A 27,199-nucleotide genomic window follows, 5' to 3' on the forward strand; every position below is an offset into this window, starting at 1 on the left:
GACTTTAATAAGCTTTGAGTTATTGCCAATAAAATACCAAGGAGGCCTCTTCCGGCATTCATGGGCATCTGTCCACATGGTTCAAACAGGCAGCTGGTGGGTTACAGTTGCTGTTGAGGGCATGATCAAGGAGGAGGCCAGCATTTCAAAGTGGGCCAAGGTTTCACAAGCTGCCTCTAACTGGAGCTTTTAGCAGGGCGCTGGCCTCTCCAAAAATTACATGCTTGAGTATCACTTGAAATAATTTTAAAGAACTATGAGTTCTCTCTCCCATTTTTAAGTCGACACGTTGACACATGTAAGTTTTCATCTAAATCTTAAGGAATGAGGTGGAATATGTTTTTAGTATACTGTAAATATTAGTTTAACTGAGACCCCAACCCTACTCTTTTCATTTAGATTCACAGAATCTAAATTCCAAGGTGATTTAAAATGTGTCATTATCTATTTAAGAAACACATGAAGCAGCTTTCAATACCCAGAAATAGGATAGGATTTCTCATATTCATATTTTCTTTTTTTTATTATGTTCAGTTAGCCACTGTATAGTATATCATTAGTTTTTGATGTAGTGTTCAGTGATTCATTAGTTACGTATAACAGCCAGTGCTCATCACAACACATGCCCTCCTTAATACCCATCACCCTGTTACCCCCTCCCCCCACTCCCCTCCCCTCTGAAACCCCCAGTCTGTTTCCCAGGGTTCACAGTCTCTCATGGTTCATCTCTCTCTCTGATTTCATATTTCCATCCAATTTTATCTAAAGTGCAATCATTTTTTTTTTAATTTTAGCCATTTTTTAGAAGATTTTATTTATTTATTTGACAGAGAGAGACAGCACAAGTAGGCAGAGTGTAGACAGAGGGAGAGGGAGAAGCGGCCTCCCCACTGAGCAGAGAGCCCGACATGGGGTTTGAGATCATGACCTGAACATAAGGCAGATGCTTAACCGACTGAGCCACAGGCAAGCCCCCCCCCCTTTTTTAAAGATTTTATTACCCTGGAAAGTATGTGTTATGAATCATCTGGTGATTTAAATTTGATTTCCACAATGACTAGGCTTTATTATTTTTTAAAATTTGTGAATTATCATATTTTAATTATTGAAATTATTTTGACATGTTTTATAAAAGTCACAGATGTGGCATTTTGCTAGGATAGTTTTCATATTGACTCTATTTTGACACTCTACTCCCATCAAGACCTTTGCTATTTTTAGTTTTTTCTGGCTGTATGGTTAACATCAATAAAAATTACAAACTAGACTCTCAGACCATCTCTAAACCCTACTCTATCCCTCATTTCTGATATCTAAGAATGACCCGAGGTGACTCTCAGAGATGAAATGAAGACACTGGTTTCAGACATTGTTTGTTAAAAAGATTTAGGGGTCCCTGGGGGGCTCAGTTAGTTAACCATCTGCCTTCAGCTCAGGTCATGATCTCAGGGTCCTGGGATCAAGACCCACATCGGGCTCCCTGCTCAGCAGGCAGTCTGCTTCTCCCTCTCCCTCTGCCCCTTCTTCTCCACTCCCCACCCCCCACCCTCTGCTCATGCTCTCTCCCTCTCTCTCTCTCAAATAAATAAACTCTAAAAAAAAAAAAAAGAGAAAGATTTAAATCCCATGTTGGAGGTTTTAGTAAAAGATGTGAAAATGTAAGAGGCCCAACATCCAATGGCATGTTTTGTCATAATGTCCTTTGAAATCTATGCAAAGCAGACATTTTGTCTGAATATAGAACATTAAGTCTCATTTTTCTGATTCAATTAAACAAGGATTCAAACTCAGTAGGCTTTCCTTTTGATTCTAGCTGTGTCACTAAATCCCTTGTCTGGGCTTCAGGTGCATTCATCTGTAGAAGGAAGCACGGAAGACGCTGACGTTTGCTGACAAGTGGATAGCGTCCGTTCTGGTTACGTATCATGAAGCCTAAAGTCATATGTACTACGTTCAGCACGCCCTGAGGTTCTCTTTCAACCTATCCTTCTCATCAACATTCAACACTTATATAATTTAAGCCCCATCTGGAATTTTTTTTAATTAATACATTGCATGCTCTATCACATTTTACAAATGTAGTATTTATAATAACTCCCATTTATTTGCCCATGGGATTTTTTTCTGGATTAGTGGTTAATGTTTCTGGAACCCACAATATATAAACATACTGAAATATTTCTTTTTTTTTAAAGATTTTATTTGTTTATTTGAGAGAGAGAGTGAGGGGAAGAGAGCTGGGGGGGAAGAAGGTGGGGCAGAGGGAGAGGGAGAAGGAGACTCCCTGCTGAGCCCAGAGACTGCTCTACACAGGGCTTCATCCCAGGACCCTGAGATCATGACCTGAGCTGAAATCAGATGCTTAACAGACTAAGCCACCCAGTCGCCCCCATACTGAAATATTTCTAAAGGAGATCAGTTGGACCAGAAATTACCACCTGAAAAATAATGGAAAAAACAAACAAACAAACAAATCTGGCAATGGCTTAAAGAAAAGGCGAAATAGAAGAGACATAAAGGTATCTTTGACTATTGGATAGGTTAACATGTACAGAAGGGAGTAAAGTCAGCACCGAGGCAAAGGCAAATGGGAATTTCAATTCCTATAGGGCAAGCATGGGCTACGATTGTTCTGTGCACAATTTACAGCATACAGTGCAGTATGTCTAGGAGGAAAACTGGCATTGCCTCAAAATCAGTGCCTTGGGCCTACTACCCTACCAGTTTATCCACACAGCCTGCAATCTGTCCATTACCACTGTAGAGAGGCAGCTCAGCTGCCCCTATAAATCCAGGTTCTGGATTAGCGCAACCCAAAGAATTTAGGAATTTTTTAGAGATGGAATAAAATAATAATCACATTTTTAGGAAAAAAATACAGGTATAAATAAGTGAGACAAGACGTATCTAGAAAAAATAAGTAACTGGAAAATCATGGACAAGAAAACAAAAGACATATTAAAATCAAAAGACACAGTAGAATGGGGAATTTTGAAATATATATTTTCAAAGAAAATCTGAGAATGAAAGAATGGTACAGATAAATTCATCCACAATTGAGGATATAAAGAAATTGTATTTGAATATAGATTTTTTTTCAAATAATCAATCAAGATATGAAGAGAGAATCATAGATAGATAGATGATAGATGATAGATAGATAGATAGATAGATAATAGAATGGAGAACATGGTAGAAAAATAAAACTCACAGATAATTGCTAGAAATTTCCAATGAGATTGGGATTATAAAATAGGGCATTGTTGGGACTGTAGCACTATCTACAGGCATTTAAATTCATTACTTTTTTAAAGCTGAGTAAAACAAAACAAAGAAAGAATACTGGAAAAATCTAGCAAGGAGATTACCACTTTTCAAGCCTTGCAGCAAATACCCCTCTAAAGAATTAAAATGGAAAAGAAACCATACACTCCCTAGAAAAACTCACTGTGATTAGTATAGTTCTAGTTCAAGTAATTCGAACTTGATTTACTCTAAATGTAAGTGTCTTGTTAGAATCACACAGACACCCAGCTACTGATAGAGGGTCTTGTTATTTATTGTAAAGGACCACCTGGTCCAAAAGGTTCATTTCGAGACACGGAATCGGTTCCAACCACTAGAGTTTGTGTTTTCAGCAGCAATGACCTATACGTATCAAAAATGCCCAGGAGTCTAGGATAGCAGATTCGTGAGCAAGCAAGCCCACACTAAATTAGATCTCTTTTTCTCTACTTTTTCTCTACCCTACCTCCATTACATAATAGAGAACTTTAAAGAGCTACTGGTCATGAACTCTGCACAATAAAACAATGCTGAACTTCGGTTCCAACTCTCTTCATTCATGAATGTAATTTATGGCTTGTGACACCATCACCAAGAAGATTGAGATTTATAGATTACAATTCCCATCATATTGGTTCTATTTTCCTTCCATTTAATTTTTCTCATAAAAAGGAGTAAAACCAGAGAAAGGGTAGAGTTTTAATAGGAAATTTGGGTCAACCTCAAATCCCTAAATGACCTTCGAAACCAAAAGTACATTTTTTTGAACTCCTTGTATGTGGAATTCCAGATTAAGTGAATTCCATGCCATAGCTAAGGAACGGATTATTTTAAATATACACGAGATTGTTGATTAGTGATATATTTCGTAACTTTTTTCTTTTATCAGTAATTAGTTCATGTTTCCATAGTCCTATAGAAAAGATGCAGGGTTATTGTTTCAGTTCAAGTTCATCAAATTACCGAATTTTTTTTAAGAGTGAGAGACTTCTATTAAAATCAAAATGTTCGTGATGACAGCCTATAGGTTTTTGTTTGTTTGTTTGTTTGTTTGTTTTTAGAGTTATTTATCCATTGTAGGGAGAAAGGGAGAGTGAGCACAGTGGGGAAGGGCAGAGGTAGGGAGAAAGAAACTTCAGCAGACTCCCTGCTGAGCGCAGAGCCTAAAACAGGGCTTGATCCCAGGACCCCTAGATCACGACCAGGGTGGAAACCAAGAGTCAGACACTTAACCAAATGCACCACCCAGGTGTCCCAAAATAACCTACAGTCTTAAAGAGTGAAATATAAATCCCAGATCTCATTTGTTTTTAAGTAATTTAGAAGATTTTTCTGAGGACTAGAGAAAAATGGAATGCGCATGCCAACTTTGTAGTTTTTTCCTAAAAAACAAAAACAATGAACACAGCAAGACACAGATTTTTTAGTTGTAACTCTAAATTTGTAAATTCTGGGTAAGTTCTAGATTTGGAGAAGGCGATTCTATTTACAAAAACAAAACAAAAACCACCAAACGACCACAGCAAACAACTCTGTGATGGTGAAATCTTCCCATCAGGGCTTAATGAATCCATTTTCCTTCTCCAATTGGCTCGCTCCTAACTTCATAACTAGGAGACTTGAGGCTCTGAGCAGTTATCACTAGAGACTATCATTTACACGCATGACCACGTCTTATACCTCTTTAAGAGCATTACTAATCGAACTGAATTAGGACCATGATTGAGATGGAAACTCATTTCATAGCAGCCCTATTTCTAATACTGTAAGAATTAGTAGGATTTCTATCTGGAAGATAAAGCATATTTTTCAGAGAAATCTGCATTTACATGCTAATAAAAAGAGGGTCAACACGTCACCGGAGGCATCGTAGGGGTACGAGAAAGCATGGAGGAACATAGGCATGTGTATTGGTATGCACATCTTTTTGTCTTTTTAAAAAGATTTTATTTATTTGACAGGGAGAGAGAGAGAGAGCACAAGCAAGGGGAACGGCAGGCAGAGGGGGAGGGAGAAGCAGGTTCCCCGCTGAGCAGGGATCCCAATGCAGGGCTCGATCCCAGGATCTGGGGATCGATCATGTCCCAAGCCGAAGGCAGACGCTTAACCAACTGAGTCACCCAGGTGCCCCTCTTTTTGTCTTTTTAAAAAATTTTCTTGCTAAGGGTCATGCAGAACCACCCTCAGATCGGACTGGCACGGCCCTTGCTGGCTTCCTGCTTCAAATGCCCCCTGTAGCACACACAAGAAATGATACACGCACAGTGCCTCACTCAAAAGCAAGCACTTGCAGGCACATTCTCTGAACACCTTGTGCTCATGACTAACCCCTTTCAGCCTCAGGAAAACACCTCTTCACATCTCTTACACTCTGTTCTTGTATCAAGAGTCCACCGAGACCAAATGTATTGATCTTTTGGTTTGGGCCACGGCCAAGGAGAGAGATGCTGTTTCAGAGTAGGGAGAGGGCTTGAATGGTGGAAATGCTTCCCACACACAAGAGACAAATTAATTAGCTCATCAAATTTCCCTTTTGAGATAGCATGAGAGTAATAAATTATTGGTTAAGTATCTTTTTTTTCCCCTCTGTAATGCTGAGATATTATTTTCTGGCTTCTCATGTTTTAATTCATGACCCTGGAGATATTCATCACAGCTGCATAAATCTTAAAGTTATTACTTTTACACTTCGAAATATCTGCATCTTAGACGTAACTGTGAAACTTGAAAACTCTATTATCAAATAGACATTGAATGCTAAATCCCTAATTTTATTTTTTTTAATATTTTATTTGTTTATTTGAGACAGAGAGAGCATGAGCAGAGGGAGGGGAGAAGGAGAGGGAGAAGCAGACTCCCTACTGAGCAGGGAGCCTGATGTAGATATGGGGCTCCATCCCAGGACCCTGAGATCATGACCTGAGCCGAAGGCAGATGCTTAACCGACTGAGCCACCCAGATGCCCCTAAATCCCAAATTTTATTTTATAAATTTAACATAATTTAAATTTTCAAAATACAAATTTCAATTTTGTCTCTGTTTAAGAAATTCTGATTTAAGTTGTGATATTTACTACTTACAAATTATCTTTTGAATATCTAAAAAAATAATTTATGAAAGTGTTTAGAAATTAACTTTATTTAAGATATATTTTGGATTTCATCAATATAAGGTTATTAACTAAGATACTTGTTGAATAATTAAAAGTAGAGTAAAGCATAATTTTAAATATTTTCACTACACTTCTATTTAAGACATTAAATCCCATCTATCAATAGTATACCAATTAGGTGAAAATATTGATTATATAAACATAACTGATTCTACTAGAATGAAAGCAATAAAAATAAGTGTTATTAAAACATATAATCATTTATGAATTGTGTATATTTTTATTTCATTACTCATCCAAAGATTGCTGGCTTATGAACAGAACACCAGGCATGCAGAGTAATAAGTAAATTCACTCATCGTTGGTATTTTGCCAACTTTCGGTCACATAAAAGCTAAACTTTGAACATATCTTTCGATTTTATAATTATAAAGATATATTTGCCAAGAATAGCGAATAGAACAGATTTTATTTAACAGTCTGTTAGCTTGATATGTAACTTCTAAATATTTGACATATGGTATGTGGGTCTCTCTTTTTACTCTCGCTTCAGGCCCTGCAAATGTTAGAAATGAGCCTGGTATCGAAGACATACTCTAGAGAGTAGGTCTAAGGATGCATGTCTAAAAACGTATAAGCCAGTTCTATAACTAGGTCATGTGGCCAGGCAATGGGAGGACAGGACAGTCTTTTCACAAAATCATTAAATATTAATATGTTACATATTTTAGTTAATGCTAATTTGGTTTTTGGCAAATCAGACCAATTCTTACAGTACATTCTAGAATACACAAGTAGTAGCTGGCTCTACATTTTAGGAAAAACAAAATCCCAATATTCTGTTTTGGATAAGCTGTTTGCCCCTCCAGACCTACTCTTTACCCTTTGTCCAGCTTGCTATATGCACAAGGCGGGGGGCAATCCATGTTAATGGATTATGTTGATGTCTGGCTTCTGGTTGGTTTGGATGATATTGGATGTAACAGTGAAGGGGGAGTGAGGTCCACCTCTTTGTTTGGCATGTTCCTACAGGCTGGCAACATCTATCTACCGAGCCCCACAGCTTCTTTAGGGAGCCCAACTTTATTCCTCTTGACTCAGGATCTGGTCATGGCTCTGCCCCCTTGCCCTTTTATGTTCAGGTAGCATGTTTATGGATCCCTGGCAGCCTCGGCATACAGCAGGACCCCTTGTTACTTTTTCTAAACCTTTGCAAATAGCTCCTCTCCTCCATTTTTAAACTCTTCTATTTCTCCAATCTGCATGTGCCAACTCTCTCCCATTAACACTGTGATTACTATTCAGTTGACCCTTGATCAACATGGGTTGAGCTCTGTAGGTCTACTTATATGTGTTTTTTGATAAACAGTACTGTAAATGTATTTTCTCTTCCTTATGATTGATTTTAACATTCTTTTTTCTAGCTTAAAGAATACAGTATAAAATACATATACAAAATATGTCATAATTGATTGTTTACCTTATTGTAAGACTTCTGATTGACAGTAGGCTATTAGTACTTAAGTTTGGGGGGGGGACAATAGTTATACTTGGATTTTTCACTGTGCCCTAGTTTGGTGTCCCTAATCCCCAGGTTGTTCAAGGGTCCGTTGTACTTTCTACTAGCATACGTGTGACTTTGATCATTATCCTTAAGTTTTTGAGCCACAGTCCCTGTTCCAAGTCATAGATCATAAATATTTTACAGAAATTTAAGAACAAGAGAACAAATACTCTCTTGATAGTATGCAACTTAAAAACTTCCAGTTAGTCCCCTTGGGGGAGTACCTCTAGCACTGTAAACAGTTCATTATAAGCACTCTAATAATTATTGAATGTTTAATCAATAGTAAAGGACAAGAGATGACTTCTCAGAGCCAACGGTAAAAGTAGCTTCCTTTCCGGAGCTCATTTCCTTCATAGATCTCAGTGTGTGTCACCTTCCGTACGCGCATGAACATGGCTGGTTACAGTTATGGTGTCTGGAATGGAAAACTGGCGGAAGGGAGATAAAATTAGAAGGGGATTTTAAATAATCTTTCAAATAATGGAGAATCAAAATATTTATGAAGTCCTTGGTCTTCGAGAAGCTAAGACTTGAATATTGCTTGACTTCCATACCATGAGAGTTTTTAAATGGTCTGTACGTCATACATCCCCTGGTCTTAATATCACTTCATTATGAATTAAGATGAGGCTAGTTCCTTGAGAGGAAAATTGATCTGGTATCTGTTGCTCTTTCTTTTATTGATTTTTTCCCATTACCTTTTCATTTTTCTTGTTTAATAGCATTTCATATTATAATGAGACAATTAGGTAATTCATATTACATAATTTATATTTTCCTGGGTGATAATCCTGTGCAACCACATTTTCCAATGAAGTTACACATTGTCCCTTATACTTCTTAAAAATACTTTGCCAGTAGTTTTGCCACCACTTTTGTTCCTAAAATTTTTATTTTTTTGTATACCTAAAAGTGAAAAGTAAAACCTTAGCAAGTCCACTTTTTGTATTCCCTAAACCATTAATTTCTCATTTTATAAGTTTCTTCCTCCTATATCCCTTACCTTAAAAAAAAAAGATTTTATTTATTTCTTTATTTGACAGAGAGAGCAAGAGAGCACAAGCAGGGGGAGTGGCAGAGGGAGAGGGAGAAGCAGGCTCCCCTCTGAAAAGGAGCCCAAAGTGGGGCTCGATCCCAGGATCCTGGGATCATGACCTGAGCCAAAGGCAGATACTTAACAGACTGAGCGACACAGGCACCCCGATCCCTTACCTTTTTATTTGAATTTTTCATTCTAGTGTCCTCAGATAAATGTTTACCTTTTATTGTGTGATTAATAGTAGAAATGACTTAATGCTATGAATTTTAACCTTGGCTTGAGTCCACACTGTTTTAAGTATTCTAACTGCTGCTAATCACTAGATGGACTGCAACTGCAGCTTTAACTTTCTCAGTGATATGAGTTATTTACAAGTATTTTCTGATTTCTAAAAGCTTGGAGAGAAGTTGTAACCTATTTATTATTAATGTCCAGGTGTATTATATTTAATTAGAGAACACTGGTTACAAGTTTGCTTTATAGAATGGATTGACATTTCTTTGAACATTTAATGTGTTCACTTGATAAAATCCTATGATATGATAAAATTGATATACGTATAATAGAACTTTCAAGATTGTTTAGATACATATATACATATACACACACTCATCCGTGTGTCTGCATGTGTGTGTATCATCCGTTTATATATTTTATATACTTCATCTGTTCCTTGTGGTTATGGGAACTTGATGGCTGTAAACTGAGGGCCATTCCTAGCTTTGAGAAATGACTGCATTCTTATGGCTCCCTTTCTCCATTGTCAAAGCCATCAACATGGTTGGATGGGTCAAGTCAAACCTGGTCAAGTCCTTCCCATGCCACATTGTTCTCTGACCATGAATAGGAAGGCTCTCCACCTTAAGGACCCCTGAAATGAAATTGGACCCACTTGGATGATCCAGGAAAATCTCTTCAACTAAATGTTCATAACTATCACACCTGCAAAGTCTTCTTAAGGTGCAAACATCTTTGGGGAGCCATTACTCTTTCTACCACAGTGGATTGGTATGACGTACACTTGAAGAGTAAAGAGTTGAGTCATGCAGTAACTAATGGACTTAAATATCATGAAAATATATTTTCAGGACTATGATTTTTTTTTTAAATCTAGGACTTAATTATAAGGGTAACAGAAGTGTAAAGAGACTAAAATCACAAACTCGACAAGACCCCTATGCAACGATCAGATCCTTGTAAGGAAAAGAGTAGGACTTTGAAACCTGGGATGATGAGTATAAGAATTGGGGAGTCATGAACCCCCTGATTTCCATGAACTCTCCTAAACAGAAAAAGCAGCCCTTCTCCCTTTATAGAAGAAAGCAGCTTCCTCTTGCCAAACGCAATGCAAAGATCTCACCTACAGTAGATACTTCGTTAAATTATGCTTGCCTTCCAGGAAGTCTTTTCCCACCTTCATTCGTTGCCTCCAATAATTGGAGTTTGGTCTTAGCCTAGCCCAAGGAGGGAAACCCACCCCCTGCTCTAGGAGGCAATGCACTGTACAACAGAAGTATCACAGGACGGGCAAACGTGTGCACATGATGCAGGAGTAATTAAGTGGGAGTATACCCTGAGGATGTTGGATTGAGACACAGGCAGAATGCAAGGTCAGTTAAGAGATAGCTTATTAACATAGAAGGATTCTCCTGAGACTTCCAGTTCGGTCTGGCAAATCCACTTGGACACAGTACAAATTACCTGCTGGAATATCTCCTTGAAGTGGGACATTAGAAGGGTTGAAGGTAAATAAGAGGGAGGTACTAGTATGGCTGTGGCTGCAGAAGGGTTCAGAAAGCTCTGGGAGGTAGGTGCGTTAAAATGCACTTGCTAGATGAAGTGAGAGAACCACTACCAAGTAGGTTCTCTGGCAGAGCAAAAGGACATCCCCTTTCCTGAGGCACTGGAGAATGCACTTGTGGGGAATCCCTGGTATCTTTAAGCAGCTCGAGGAGCTGGCTTCTTTCCCGAGTTGGAAGGAAGAGATGCTAGGGATGTGGTCTCTTCACTATCAAGGGGGAGACACTCACAGAGGCAAGGTAGAGCGACCATACAATGGGCAATAAGGGCAGAGAGGCCATCGGGTTACTTGACTCACAGGCATCTATGGTGAAGACTAATAATAGAGCATAGTGTTCCAGAGTAAGGCAGATGGACATCCAACTATATTACTTGCCTTATATAACCAGAAAAAAATCAAGAACTGATGAAGATCACTATAAAATTTCTAGATACAAGTCAGTTCACAGGCATTGAATTCATTGATTAAAATTTTCCTTCAAGGAGACGAGATTTCTTAAAATACGTTGTGTTAGATGCAAGGTTTGCATTGGCCTTGGTAGGAGATTCAAAATCCCATCATAGTCTTTTGCCAGAGTGAAGGTTTATGGACACCAGGAAAAAAAAAAATCTGCTTTTGTCCCTCTGACAGTGATTTAAATGGGTCAGAAGAATCATCCTCTGATTACTTCTCCTGTCATCAAGGGCATATTTTGGAAGGATCTACTTAGGTGTTGATAGAATCCTCGTCTTGTACAATAAGAGCCCCCAAGTGAGGTCCCTGAAACTTCTCCTTTAGCCAAGCTATTAAGCTGGAAGCCAAGCTATTAAGCCAAGTATTAGCAATACTTCCCCCCAAGGACTTCAATGAGATTGGTGATGCCTATTAGATCCCAGCACAATTCAGTAGTATAAGCCCTATGGAAATCAAATAGATAGGATTATAATGGACCAACATGAATTTAACCAAATGAAAGACTCAATTATAGTTATGGGGTGGAATGAGTTACCTTCACAGGAACAGATGAGGACTTAGCATCTAGCTACTGGTAGAGTAAATGTGAATTTTTTAAAATACCCTTATTGATTCTGTTTCTGATTAGTGACCTAGGTCGTCTTGACATTCTGCAGGACATCAGAGTAGCCCCGATAACGGCATAGCAGCTGCTGGCTAACATGAAGTGGTTAAGTGGCCTTGGTAAATCACATGCCCCACGGGGTAAGAGGTAGATGCACAAATATTTAGGGAACTGCCTCATCAGGCCAATTGTCTGAATCATGCCAGAATATTCCCTTTTTCTCTTTCATGTAAGTAACAAGTTGTCGTACCTTGTACCCCTGCCATTAAAATGAGGGACATAGGCACCTAAACATGCAATATATCACAAATACATACTAACATATACTTGCACATATATACATACAGCATAAGCAGTATTGAACAGACATTAAAGTTGCTGGTCCAATGGGAATATTACCTTTATTTGGCAAATATATTGAATATTCTGTTTCAGGTATAGAAACAGGTTTTGGTAGTTCATATTAAGGATAAAGAAATTAACATATAAGTTCCTCTGTTTCCTTAAATATTTCATTTATTTAATATAAAATTACCCATTTTTTATTAAAATGTATTTTAGTATTTGAATGATCAACATTCATCAACTCCCTCAACTTTTCCCACCCATACTCCTGCCTTTAAACACACAAATGGCTCCTTATTTGTAATTTTCTTTGTTCTTATGATGAAGTACTTTGGAAAATGGATCATCTTATGTATGGAACTATTGCCCTCGCCAATCTACACCCATTCGGTTAGTCTCACCAGTAAAACACTGTATTCTGCCCTAAATTTTTATTTTTTACATTCTATTAAAAACCGTTCCATGAAAGTGTTAGCTAATTGAACTTAAATTTTAAAAAAATTAAATAAATAAATAGATAAGAACAACAGCAAAATAAATCTTGTTTTTCAGAGGTATCTAATTTATCTAAATCCCCAAAGTTGTCCTTTATAACACTAATGATTTTTATTTGCTCAAACCCTATCCAAACTGGTGAGAATTTCATCGGAGGTTTTTCAGTGCAGAGAAATTGGTTCCAGAGCTCCTGTTAATGAGGTGCAAACGTTTTATGTACAGCGAGCATTGTTGTTCCGATCTTTATCCTGTTTAAGTCACACTTAGAAAACTCAGCCCCTAATTTCCTCCCTTCAAAAGGGATTGTTGTTGTTGTTTCAATTTTTAGCTAATTTCCTTTATTTATACTGCTTTTGTCATGCGTCGATAATGTTGACCAACTTCAGATATTTACAGATTCGAAACAGCTGCAAACATATAATTAGATCTTATCAACTTTGGCCATATGTGTGTGAACAAAACTCTCTTCCCCTCTGTCACCAAAGAGCTAAAAACACTTAGGAATTTGGCAAGTTTACAAACTTCCGTATTCTTACTCTTTCTACTAGGATCCTAGACCTTAATGAACGTCCCCAACCTAACCTGTGTGAAATATAAGTCTAGGAACTGTCTTTCCAGAACTGGTTACCCAGCCAGGTAAACACTGTGCATCTGCTGCTTTCCTCATTCACCTAATACTACCGGGTTCACGACAGTGAGGCTGGTCTGAGAGAAATTTATAAGATCACCCACAGACATCCATGACTCACTGCACAGGAAAGGGGTCTCCTTTCTGAACATGAAATGAATATACCGGGGATTCCTCTTTTCCCTTCTTGTCTATCTTATTCGGCTTTTAAAATTTAGCTTTGAGTCTCTTCAGTTAGAATATCATAGGCCACTTTCCCTTTAATGTGAATGCATAGAGCATATTTCTGGAGAACAGCTTTTTATAAGACTGAGCTACTTAATAAATTCCATTTTATTAGACAAACTGCCCTTTTCCTACCAAACCTCCTACTAGCAGAGAGCAACTCGGATTTTAATCAGGTCGCTTCAGCTGGGTAAGTTTGTACTAACTGGTGTGAATCATTACTTTGTGGAGATTTTCTTCCTTTTTTCCTGCTTAGCGATCATCCCTTTAGCAAAACTGAGTCAGTTATGAGCTACATTTGGAAGCAGGGTAAAGATGCTTGATCCTTGGTTTCTCCAACTCTATAAAATCTGTAGCAAATGAAACCACAGAAGTAATAGAAATCAAGGGAAAGATTACATAAAGAAGTACGGGGAAGCAATGTCAGAAACAAAGAGTTCAATCAAAATTCAAATCCAAAATTTTCCAAGTCAAAATTCTGCAGTAAAACAACCGGAATCAATGCATTGGATCGTGTCAGCTAAAATTGCTCTTTTCCATTAAAAAAAAAAAAAAAAGTGGCATGTGATTTTGACCTGCATTATAAATCATGCAGCAAGATGACAGATGTTAAAGTTAATAAAATATTTGTTGTGAGGAGCTAAAAAACAAATGGAAGAAAAGCACGGAGAAGAGTTCAGCAAAGCTTATCTATAGAATTCAGAAATAATGTTTATATCAAACTTCCTGCCTGATTGCAGACAGATCGCAGAGCCCGGGCTATTGAAAAGTGCTAGTAAGTGTTTGTTGTTAAACGCAACCCTCGTGTTCTTAGTCATTAGAGATATCAAGGAAGTAAACAAAAATCTTGTAGCTCATTTTACCTGTAAGACCGAATAAATTCATATTGTCTTTCTTCCTGGGGGTGTGGGTGGGACGGAGGATGGGGAGCAGAGCAGAGACACTAGGTGGAGGCATACTGGAACAAAGCTGAATTTAGCTTATATTTTAATTCACTTGTGTGGGTGCTCTTCTTCCGAGAAGACAGAATCCAAACATCTCCTGGGAAAATTTTAACCATAATGAAAGCAAAGCAAGTTCTAGAACCACCAGAACAATTAAGTCCCTCCACTGCTCATTTTCACATCGAATACCCTAATGTAGAAAGGTCGACTGAACAGCTTTCTTTTTACGCACTTTCCTCTTCTCCATCGTGACCCCTAAGTCAGCTGTTTTCAATTCGATCCTTCGCTTCCTTCAGGACTTAACTGATAAGTTCTTTAGAGGAACACTCGAAATTTGACATGCCTCTCTCTGACATTTTCTTTACAAATAATACAATGACACTTCTTGATTCTTCCTAAGCCATTTCAGTACTTGTGACAGAAAACTCTTGGCAAATTCAGAATCGACTACAATTTAAAGGCAAATAGCAAATTAAAAAAAGAAGAAGAAGAAGTCTGCAGCAAAGGAGAGTCCGATGCTGACGTTTTTATACAGAGGTTGCATGCCTTCAGTTGCCTGTGATGAAGGATAGAATATGCATGTGTCGGAGAAGGCTGGCTCTCAGAAACACCTGGCTCCCCTCTCTCTGTGCTCTTGCATCGGGGCGGAGCCATTCAGCCAGCTCTGACCAGTGAATTGTAAGAGGAAGAGAAGCTGCTCTTTGCAGGCTGAGGCAGTAAAACCCACATGGGACCTATTCTGCTGACATTACGACCTTGGGAGTCAGGGCTCCAAATATTACATAAAAGCAAGCTAGGCAGACTTGCAAGCTGGGAACAGCGTGTCCTGTGCCCCTCTTAGAAAGAAGTGCCCAAGAGAGCTGTTGGATCCAAAATGGCTTTACACTGATATTTTGGGGTTAGCACATTATCACAGCATGACCCAATCCCTCATGACTTATTCAAAACAAAAATATAAAATTATCATTAAATTCAGAAATATAATTAGTAAACAGTTATTCAATATGACCTGTTAAAAGTAAAGGTGCAAATGAATAAACCATTTTAGTTATTTAACACCTTTTTGAAAAAACTATGATACCCTTATCAAACTAGGTATGGTACTAATGCATTGGTGCCAAAAATATAAAGGAAATATTTTTGGAATTCTTTATTAAAAGCATTCACAGTTTTGATCTAGTATGTAAATGCTTGGTAATTAAGACAAAAAAAAATCAAAAAGCTGGAGTGAAAACTTTGTACAAACTACATTTCATGTTGTAGTCAAAAAGAGAAACCATCTTAAATGTGAGGTAATGAAGGGTTTAAAAAAACAGTAAGTCAATTGTGATTATTATTAATCATTCATTTAAATGGTGTTTCTTAATGTCCTGGAAGGTAAGAAAAAAAATTTAACTTCTAATTCCTCATTTCTTTCTAAGTAACAGTAAGTGAAGGGTTGCATTCTGGAAAAGTGTATTTATAGTAAAACTAACCAAATTGCCCTGAACAGGAAAGAAGAGAGAGAAATAGAGATGGGCACTAAAAAGAGCATGGTGGATAACCTGAGTATTGCCTTGGCTGGGGAGTGGTGAAGGGAGAGAAGACATTCTGAATGGCAAAGAGAAGGTTGAGGAGACTAATGTGGGGGAAGATTTGAAGCATTTGAAATGTGTAGTACAATGGAAGTCCTTGCCTCCACCTGTCAAGTAAAACGTTAAATTCTACCTTGCTTGCTTTGATGTAATTGGATTATTTGAGGTAAGGGGTAGAGAGAGAAATGCCGAAGTTTAAGTCAGGTAGTACAGATGTGACGAGAGACAGCATGCACAGAATCTGATTAGTGCAATAGAATATAAAATTGAAAAAGGTCAGCATAAACTACATAAAACCAAATAACACCATAAAAAGAAAGAGTCACTATTTGGATACCAAAGACTGGAATGAAATATACCACCCAAAATATAAATATCTCCCGATCTCCTCTTGGAGAACCAAATTGTTTCAGTGGGGACGCCATAGGTAGGGCTGGGATCCAGCTACTGTATGTAATCCTACCAAAAGAAATATAAACCCAGATGATCTGGGAAGGAAGACAAACAAAAATCTGCAAAAGAAAGCTAAGAATTGAGAATCAAAGAGTCCGATTCCCTAGTCAAATCCAAAGAGCAAACCGAATCACTCAAAGTGGGTTAGAAACTGGCCTGGAACCAGATCTGCTCACTAGGGCAGCTCTCACTCAAGCAAGGACCTTCTGGAATAACTGTTTCAAATGCCAGCAGGTGCCCCACTGGATGAAAGCTTAAAGGGTAATATATGTTGCTTATTTTGGTGGAGGGCTATAGGCTTGTTTTCCTTGGTCTCTGCTTTTTGATATTTTTGGAGTATTCTCTAGTATAGAATACAGCATGTTATGATGGACTGTAATTCCAATATTCAGGGCTGGGTGAGCAGGGATAAGAAGAATAAAGAAAACAATGAATTTCAAGAGAGAACACTGAATCCATAACAACAAAAATACGTTCACCTTCCCCTCTCTCCCCCCACGTAAAAACTTGTTCCTCAAATATTCCAGCTTGAAATCCAAGATGATCCTATTTAACCTTTGCCTTGAAAAGGTTTATAGCCCTCTTATTTTCAAAAGCAATCAAAAGCAATTTTAAATGACAGGCAATAAAACATATTTAAAGCAGGGCACTTAAAATAAACAGTCCTTGGTCGAGCTCGGAAACCATTAACAAATGGACGAGTATAAAGATTTGTGTGTCTTCCCAGGTCACCCCAAATTTCCTTTCTCTCCCTTTATTTCCCTTTTTCATGAGAGGTGACCCCTCGTGGATGGTGCTTTATTGTGTGACCTAGCCATAACTGAATGGACCACAGGCAATTTCTTGATCCAAACTGGGTCAGTCCACTTCTCTCTGTATAGAATTTGGAGTTGGGACCAAGAGGATGTCCACTAGCTAGAATTATCTCAAGTATAGAGCAAGAAGAAGAGGAAAGCCAATGGGGGTGGACAGGGTAGTGGGTGGAGAGACAAAGAAGCTGGCTCAGGAGAAGCAGCAGATCTCAGAAACAGAACCTTGAGACATTTCTAGTATATGTCCTTTGCTGAGACCCAACACTATCACTAATTCTGAGTTATTTGATAAACCTTTTTACCTATTCTTGCTCAAGATGACTCAAGCTGTTTTATGTTAATTGCTGCCCCAGATTCCTAAATCATGCACACAGAGAGAATTATATAAGAAACTAACATTGGGGACGCCTGGGTGGCACAGGGGTTAAGCGTCTGCCTTCGGCTCAGGGCGTGATCCTGGCGTTATGGGATCGAGCCCCACATCAGGCTCCTCTGCTATGAGCCTGCTTCTTCCTCTCCCACTCCCCCTGCTTGTGTTCCCTCTCTCGCTGGCTGTGTCTATCTCTGTCGAATAAATAAATAAAATCTTAAAAAAAAAAAAAGAAAAGAAACTAACATTGACCCTTGAACAACATGGCTTTGAACTGAACAGATCCACTTATATGTGGATTTTTTTTTATAAATACAGCACAGTGCTATAGATGGATTTTCTCTTCCTAATTATTTTCTTAATGACATTTGCTCTTCTCTACCTTACCTCATTGTAAGAATTCAGTATATAATACACAGAACACACAGAATATGTGTGAATTGATTTTTTATGTTATCAGTAAGCCATGCAGTCAATATTAGACTGCTAGGAGTTAAGTTTTGGGGCAGTCAAAAGTCATACACAGACTTCTGATGGCCAGTACCACTAAGCCCTTCTTGGTTCAGTGGTCAAGTGTAGAGAGTAACTCTTCTAATTTGATACTGACTTATCTGGCAGTGTTTACGCAAGAGAGAAAAAAATAGACCCAAAAGTCCTTCTTACCTCATACAAGGTAACATGCAAATGAAATTTAATAAATACTGAGACAAACCAAAATTAAATAAATATTAAATCACAGAATTTATGGTTTGTGATCCCTGTATTTATTAGTTAATTCAAGAACTTTGCAATGCAAATTATCATTAAAGAAATACTGAGCTTAAAACATCATTTAAATATATGTACGACAAACCAAAAAACCTTCAATAATACTCAGCGGGTATTTTTAGAGCTTGTTTCTGTCTCTTATAGAATTTATATCTATTGCTTTGCTTATAACAGTGAGCATCCAAACTGTAATTTTCCTAAAGCACTAAACATTTTCAAAAATCAAAACCAGATTTAATTATGCTTATTATACTGGAATTATGGAGGTAAGATCATTTGTAAATAATTTAAAATATCTGACAGGAAGGAAGCAGAATTATTTCTTCTTAATTCTTGTTAAGTAGAAAGTTCCATTTCCTTCCAGTTATTTCACAACTGGAAGTCTATAACTCTTATTCTCCTTATCTGTTTTGCCCTTCCCCATCCCTGCCACCTCTCTGGCAACCACCAGTTTGTTCTATTCGCCCTGGGGGTTTTTGTTGATGACCACATACTGTGGGCTCTATTTATTATATACTGTGTTCTTACAATAAAACTAGCTAGCAGAGAGAAAATGGTAAGAAAATCACAAGAGAATACATTCACAATACTGTCTGTATGGGAAAAAAAATCAGCATGTAAGTGGACTGCACTGTTCAAACCCGTGTTGTTAAAGGGTCCACTGTCTTTAAATTTGAATTAACTCTGGTAACATTCCTATTTCCTTTTCAATTTTCCTCTGGTTCCGTTCCGCAGAGAAAATAAGATGTTTCAAGAGAAGTAGAAAATTTAAGAGGACACTTTTAGAGAAAACAAAAAATGTGATAATGACACTCGTGTCAGATTTTAATCCTGGGATAATTCAAATCCTTCTTTTGGGAAATTGCATACTTTGCAACAAATAATGTTTCAACTCAGAGAGGACCTTGCTTCAGAAGCACTTGGCACTTGAGCACCTTTTGGCTTATTCGTTCTAATGCATTAATGCATTTTCTGATTTACACCAGGTGTTGGAAACTCTTTTCATTTGTCTTTTAAGCTTAGCCTCTTGCTCCTTTATTGTTCTTTCAGGTCACCATTTGCTGGCCTTGGTCCTTTAATTTTCTATTTTGTTTTTAGAGTTATTCCCTCCCTCAGTATAAAGTTCTCTACAAATCAGTGTGCTTGGTGTATAACTCTCTGGATTCAACTCTTTGCACCTAACAATGTGATTAATTTGGGACAGATTATTTAACTTGCCTCTGTTTATTCAAGTGGAAAATGGGGGAGACTAATCAAACTTTTTCATGAACTTTTAGGAGAGTAAAAGAAGACACCAAAATACATAACAATGTTCAGGGAAAGAGGATACATAAATATCAAACTGCATTTGATCGATGAGTTTAGCTAGTATCAGGAATACGCTATTATCAGGAATAGCTAATATTATCTATTAATAACATGGTATGAATCAATCGGGGGCAAGGCTGAAAATATGGGGAAACTGAGGAAAGTTTAAAGGGGGAGTATTTATAGAGATATAGGAGGTTAAGGAAAACTCACGTGGGTGGTCAAGCACCCTAGGGCTCACTGCCTCGTAAGCTTGTTATAAAACTAGGCTCAAAGGAGAAGATAAGGGAGCAGAAAATCAGACCGAGCAGTAGGGTGGGACTGACAAGAATTACGGCCTTTGGTAGAGGAAACCCGCAAGGGCCTCACCACAGCCTGGCAGAGAGATGACCAAGGGAAGTAGTAGCGGACCTCTCTGAACACAGGCTGATGCTCCCATGGGCTGAACCTACCTGGACATCAGATTAAGGACAAGCTGATGAGTGCTACAAGGGTCATCCTCTTCAGGCACCAAGCAGGTGTACAATGGGGAGGCCTGGATCTTGAGGTGCCACAGGAAGCCATCTGCCCTCCACTTGCTTGTCTATTCGATATCCACCCCTCATCATCCTCCCAAAGAAAAACATGTGGGCCCAACAAAGGGAACCCATAAGACCCCTTCACCATCATCATGAACAATGGTCATTTGGACATAATCCCACTGAAAACCTCAAACTTTAGTCATCACCAGTTTCATTCACCTGAAGTACCATGGATAAAAGAGAAAAACAGTAAATATGAAACATGGCTACAGTTCTTACCTTCACAGCTGGTTGTGGGATTTGCATGGACCATTCCATCAAGTGTTCCCAGCAACTCAGCTTCCCCACATTCAGCCTGGGATTTTCCCAATTCATTCTGCCATCAAAAATATTTGTCTGGGTACCTGACTGGCTCAGTAGGTAGAATATTCAACTCTTGATCTCAGTGTTGTGAGTTCAAGCCCCAGGTTGGGCATAGAGCTTACTTAAGAAAAAAATAAAACCGGTAAAGTGGATCTTTTTTAAAAAAGTATCTGTCATGTAATATGATCAATTTATAATAATGGGGTTTTACAATTATTGTACAAAGGTTAAATCCTTAGACTCAGTGGATCTATCCATACATATTAACTATGCACACATAAGATGACTCCTACCTCAAGAGACATTGCATTAACCAGAAGAAAGGAGTTTTGGAGGTGGTGATTTTTAGTGCTGTAGAAGTCCAGAAGTTATTTAAGGACAAAAATTGTTTTTGATGCTTCCCAAATTAGACCTTAGACAGCCAACTGTGCTTTCTGCTTAAGAGGAGCTGTTGAGAAACTCTCAAAGATACACCGGGTTCTAATTTTATATTGGAAAGGTAACATATTTGGTGTTGTCTTTGTAAATAATTCACCATCATCATCACGACCGCCAACTCATGCATGCCCTGTAACAGAGGATGCAAACTCCTTAAAGGTATGTTTTTCTGTTGTGTTCAAAGCTATATCTCCCATTTTTTACAGTGCCCAGCACACAAGAGGCTCTCAGTAAATATTTGTTAAAAATGGCGGCAGGATAATGAACGAAAATGACAAAAGAAAAGCAAGGGTACGTAATAGGAAGTGACCACGAAGGTGTCCAAATTTCACACTGACTCAAAGTGTGGAAACACGAATATTTTTATTTGTGAACCAAACAAAATGCCTCCACGCATCAAATCTGTCATTTATGGAAATGTGACTACAACAGCGTGACCAATATCCTTGTGTGGAGCGACCGTTGGGCCAGCTACCTGACAATTCAAGCCTCAGTTCCCTCAAGTGTAAATTGAGAAGATATAATGCCTACATTACAGGGTTGTTGACGGGGTTAACCAAGATCTAACTCCTAGCAAGTCACGTTCAATAATGGTAAGAACGCTAAAACCACTATTACTGATAAGAGCCAATATTTCTTGGCTATTCCCTGTGTACCGGTCACTATTATACATGTATCAGCTTACACTGAACAAACAGTGTGTGGTCGCCGGTTAAGAACTTGGACTCCTTACTACTCTACTCAATAAATAAAAATAGTCATCTGGACTAGAACTTCTCCCTCCATACCTTCCTAGGTGACATTCACATCTCATAAGGGCCTGTCTAGCTGGGGGATAGGGAAGCTGCTCCTGGACTTTTTCCTGAAAATCCCCTTGATTTGGAAAATACATTTAATCGATTGTTATTTGTGACAGCAACTTCAGAAAATTCCTTGACCTCCTCTGGCCTTCCAGCCAACCACAAAATCTTTAAGCAGAACAGATAGGAAGAGAAAGGGAAAGGAATGGGAGGGGAAGGGGAGGGAGCTTGCGGGGTTGGAATCAGGTTTCCTGCTTAAGTAGGTGTTTTTTTTTTTTTTTAATTTTTTATTATGTTATGTTAGTCACCATACAGTACATCCTTAGTTTTTGATGTAGTGCTCCATGATTCATTGTTTGCGTATAACACCCAGTGCTCCCTGCAGTATGTGCCCTCCTTACTACCCATCGCCGGCCTAGCCCAATCCCCACCCCCCTCCCCTCTGAAACCCTCAGTGAGTAGTATCTCCCCAGAGAGTCTTGCAAGCTGGTAGGATGTTTCCTCTTCATTTCTCGGGGGCTGACTGCTGAGCCAGCTGGGTTCCCTCACTCTAGACTATGACATGGAGCTTTAGGTCTGACACCATGGCTGCTTTCTGTTTTTCTGATGAGGACACTTAGGTATTGGGGGATTTTTTTATGTGAGACAATTAGGAGCCTAGAACACCATGAGCTGGACAGAGGAGCAAAGCCCTTTCCTGGCAGAAATGTGGGCTGCAGAAGATGTTTATTGCCAGCCTCTGACTAATGAGATGCTCCAGGCAGCTTTGCCCTGCAGTTGAGATGGAGTGTGCGCGCAGCCCAATTAGAAGCAAATGACTGCAGTCTTTAGTGGAAGTGATGGCCTGGGATTCCAAGATGTAAACAGAAATGGAAGATGGATTCTAATGTTTTGAAAGGAGTTTTCATCATGGCATTACAATTTTCAAAGCAAAAATGTCAACGAAAGGGCTGTCTAGTTGCTGCAAGAATTTTAAATCTATTTATAGCAAAAATAATGCGTTAAAATATCAAGTTATCTCAAGTTTCAGAAGTTTCCTGAAACTCTACTCCAATTCTCCTAAAACCGCATGGTAGAAATAATTTGCAATGTATGTAAATTTTATATGTCAATTTTATTTTTATTTTTTAAAGATTTTATTTATTTATTTGTTTATTTGAGAGTGAGAGAGAAAGAGAGAGCACACAAATGGGGGCAGAGGGAGAGGGAGAAGCAGACTCCTCACTGAGCAGGGAGCCTGATGCGGGACTCGATCCCAGGACCCTGGGATCATGACCTGAGCCGAAGGCAGATGCTTAACTGACTGAGCCACTCAGGTGCCGTATACACTAATTTTAAAATCAATGAGGAATCAAGAAACCCAACTACAGATTGTTAGCCATATGTGATAGAAGACTAAAACCTTCCACAAAACTGTTGAGGATTCAATGAGACAGTGCAAACATTTACCAAATATTTATTGAGCATGCTCTGTGTGAGACACTGTTTTAAGCCCTTGGGATAGGTCTATGAACAAATGTGGTGCCTGTTCTTGAGGGACTTACATTTCTGATGGGGACTGGAAGGTAATTACAAAACAAATAGGTAAATGAATGATTTAGCATGGTGGAGGGTGGTAAGCAAAGACTGAGCAGGACGAGAGGTAATGGGGAATGTCTGAGGCAGGTAGAAGAGGGGACTTTAGTTTTTAATAGCCACAGAACTTTTTGAAACGATGACAGTTGATCCAAACAGTTAGTAAGATCAGAGAGTTAGCGACGAAGATATCTGGGGGAAGAGCATTCTGAGTGAAGAAAACAACCAGTACTTAGGATCTAAGTTCCAAACAAGCTCTGGTTGTTTCCGGAACAGCATGGAGGCCAATGTATTTGGAACCAAGGGAGAAAGAAGCAGGAGGAGATAGAGTCAAAGAATGAACAGAGAGTCAGATCCTGCAGACTTCAAAGGCCATTGAAAGGACTTTGATTTTACTCTGAGTGAAAGAGGAAACAATCACAAGGTTTTAGCAGAGCAAAGGCATGATCTGAGTTGGGATTTTAAAATGATCTTTCTGGTTATTATGTTGAGAAGAGACAGGACAGGCTGGGCAGAAGCAGGGGACATGTTGAAAACCAGCATAGTAACTCAAGTAAGAGATGATGGAATCCAGTCCAAGGTGCTGATATACAGACAGAACTAAAAATACTAAAGAGCCTGGCCTGAAATTCACACTCTGTAAGTATCAGCTCTTACTATCATTTTAAGGAAGTGGGTGATAAGATGTCATCTCCCACTACTTGTCTTTCCCAGAAAGGCCGGTACAGTTTGTGAATAATACGGAGACATTTATTTACTGGACCGCAAAATTCCTCTTCCCCTCTGAGATTTAGTTCAGTTCAATCCTGAACTAATCAAAGTAAATGGTGTTTAGATTTTTTTCCCCCTCTAACAACTTTATGATCACTAGTTTTTATGACTCCCTCATAAATCTGCCAATCTAGGAGTCTGTTTTATATGGTATTTTGGCTTTAGACCATTGAAAATAATGGTTTAACTCCCATCCATATTTTTGGCATCAACTACATTTTTCTGTATCTGTTTCCATCCCTTCCTATACACAATTTGCTTTTTCATCATTCTTTTCTCAACTACGGGTTTCAACTATTTTAATTCATTCATCACTCAAGTATCTTTAAAGTGGTAAAAATATATGGGGGCAGATGTGGTCTCTCAACTCATTTCAGCCCTAACTTTGGGCACAGATAAGGTGAAACTAGTAAATAGTTAATGCCAGCTAACACATGTTAAAATGTGACTTTAAGGAAGATTTTTAAAAATTGAAATGCATGCACCATTTTACACAAATATGTTTAACAGATGTATGAAACAAAACTAATTATTAAAATTTCCTTTCTGGGAAAAGTTACTTGTGGCCAACTTTAAAAGGCAAGGACCTTGTCCTGGAGAGGTATTAGCAGCTTAATAAATCTGAATAAATTATATACACATCTCTGAATTTAATACATTTTCCAGAGGACCAAAAGATCTAATCCCACCTCCTAAATTCAAACTCATTCATTCATTCATTCATTCACTCATTCAACAACTAGTATTTGTTGAATACTTACGTTTCTAGTAGTCTAGCAGCACTGACAACAAAATGTTAGAGAGGCATGGAAAGAAGTCTTGCCTTCATGAAACTTCTAGTCTAACGGAGATGCCTGGGTGGACATTAACAAAACCACACTCATGAAAAGGTCATGACAAATAGAGGAAAATGCGTTCAGAGGAAAAGAATAAATCACCATTTGATGAAAATGAGCTTCGTACATAAGGCAAAACTTTTGTCTATTCTTATCAAATGGGACGTGTTGGTTGAGGTTAATTTACAAATATTTAAGAAGCTAAAAATGAGGAATCCATTAAAAATCTCCTTGGAAGTCCTATAGTTACTCGGGATACCAATGATTTCCCAAGTAGGAGACACCACTTCCATGATTTGGCAGCTTTCTACCAATGCCCTGAGAAGAGCTATCTCTACCGTAACATCTATTCCATTTGTGGGTTCCCATACCACTGTGTGCATTTTCTTCACCATTTGCTAAGCTTTCTCTGGCAGAAACCTGTGAGAATCCCTCAGATTGCTGTAATTTTTTTCCCCAAATAGACAAAATACACAAGGAAGTTAAAATGTGCTTAATTCTGCCCAAAATAGACTTGGCAAATCAAACGTCCTCATGTTGGAGTGCCTACTATACTAGTTATATGATGCGCGATGGGCTAAAGACTAAGGGTACAGCATAAAGGAGAAAGAGGAATCAGTGGCTCAGAGAAATAGTCACTTCCCTAGTGACTCCCAGCTAGGAAGAAACAGACCAGAAGTTCAAATTCAAGCATTTCACTCCAAAGCTCATGGATGTTCCATTTTTGCCTGAGATCTTTGTAACAAAAAGTACCATCTTCTTCTTTCCAGATTTTAAATATCTGCGAGGAACATCTACTCAGATTTAAAAAGCCAAACAAATAAGAGACAACCTAATAGGACACATAGGGTTAACACCTTAAAGGGCATAGTCTCTTTTATCCTCAGAAAGAACATGCTGACAAGTGACAGAAACTTGTTTCAAAAATCCTTCAAGGAACACAAGAGAAGGAGGAGCAGTTGGACTCATGAGGACCTCAAACAAAAATTAGAAAACTACCCAACGTCTTGGCAATGTTGTCCATTTCTCATTTGTGTTCCTCTAGGCATTCTTTTCTTTTCTTTGGAATGCAGGCTTTTTCTTTAGTACTCACATGATGAAGTATGGCCACCCTACCCCTTCTGAGTTTGCAAATTCGGTTTTCTAGTTACCATCACAGACCAACTAGCATAGCTCATCAAAATTTCAAAATTACATGGGACACAATCTGATTAGCCCGGTCTTGGTCTAGGGTTGAATTCAGTCCAGGCAGCTGGGGCTAGGGAGCAGAAAACGTAGTAGGCCATGACTAATAAGACCCAACTTCTACAGGGGCAAGGATCGGAGAAGGGGGGAGTAAAAAAGGTAAGAAATGGACAGAGACTCCAGTAAGTGGCCACATGTGGTATAGCTAAAAGTTTTAAAATGTATGAAAGAAAATGAAAAAGAGAGTAGCATGTAATTAAACTGAGTTCTCAATTGAATTTGGGACGGGCATTCCTAGGTGAAATAGGTTAAAGAGAATGAAAGTGAAAAGTGAAAATTTGATTTGATTTGAGAGAGTCAAGTCAAGATGTTGTCATCAAGGTTTCTGATGGAAGATGGAAGATGGAAGAAGAACACTCATAACAAGATGCAAGGAATGTTTGTGGGGTAGGCAGGGATGGAAAGTGAAGACATTAGTGAGGATTAAAAAAAAAAGTTCATTATAGAAACAATGCCAGATATGTTTTCAAGGCAAAATTATGGCCGATATTAAAAGCCCATGGGGAAACTTAAAGTCTTAAAGCTAAGAAATGGAAATTGCAGTTTTCAACTGGAATTATACAATACAAATGGAATTTAAAAAAAGATAAATCTGGGAAAAGCGTCCTGATAATGTAGGTAATCTTGTAACACTGGAGTCTACAGGGTGCAAAATTTCAATATTGGAAACATCAGGGCAAGAAAAAAAAAAAAAGGTCATTGGAAACTATGTGTAACACAAGCTTGAAATGAGGGTCTGTTTGTTAGGGTCAGGATACACTTAAGTGGCCATATCATTAAATGGTAAATTGATAACTAAGTTTAGACAGAGACTGTGGAAAAATAAATGAAGGAACAAGGAGATCACTGGAATTTTCAAACTTTCTT

Source organism: Ursus arctos, unplaced genomic scaffold (genome assembly GCF_023065955.2).
Source record: "Ursus arctos isolate Adak ecotype North America unplaced genomic scaffold, UrsArc2.0 scaffold_24, whole genome shotgun sequence".
NCBI lineage: Eukaryota > Metazoa > Chordata > Mammalia > Carnivora > Ursidae > Ursus > Ursus arctos.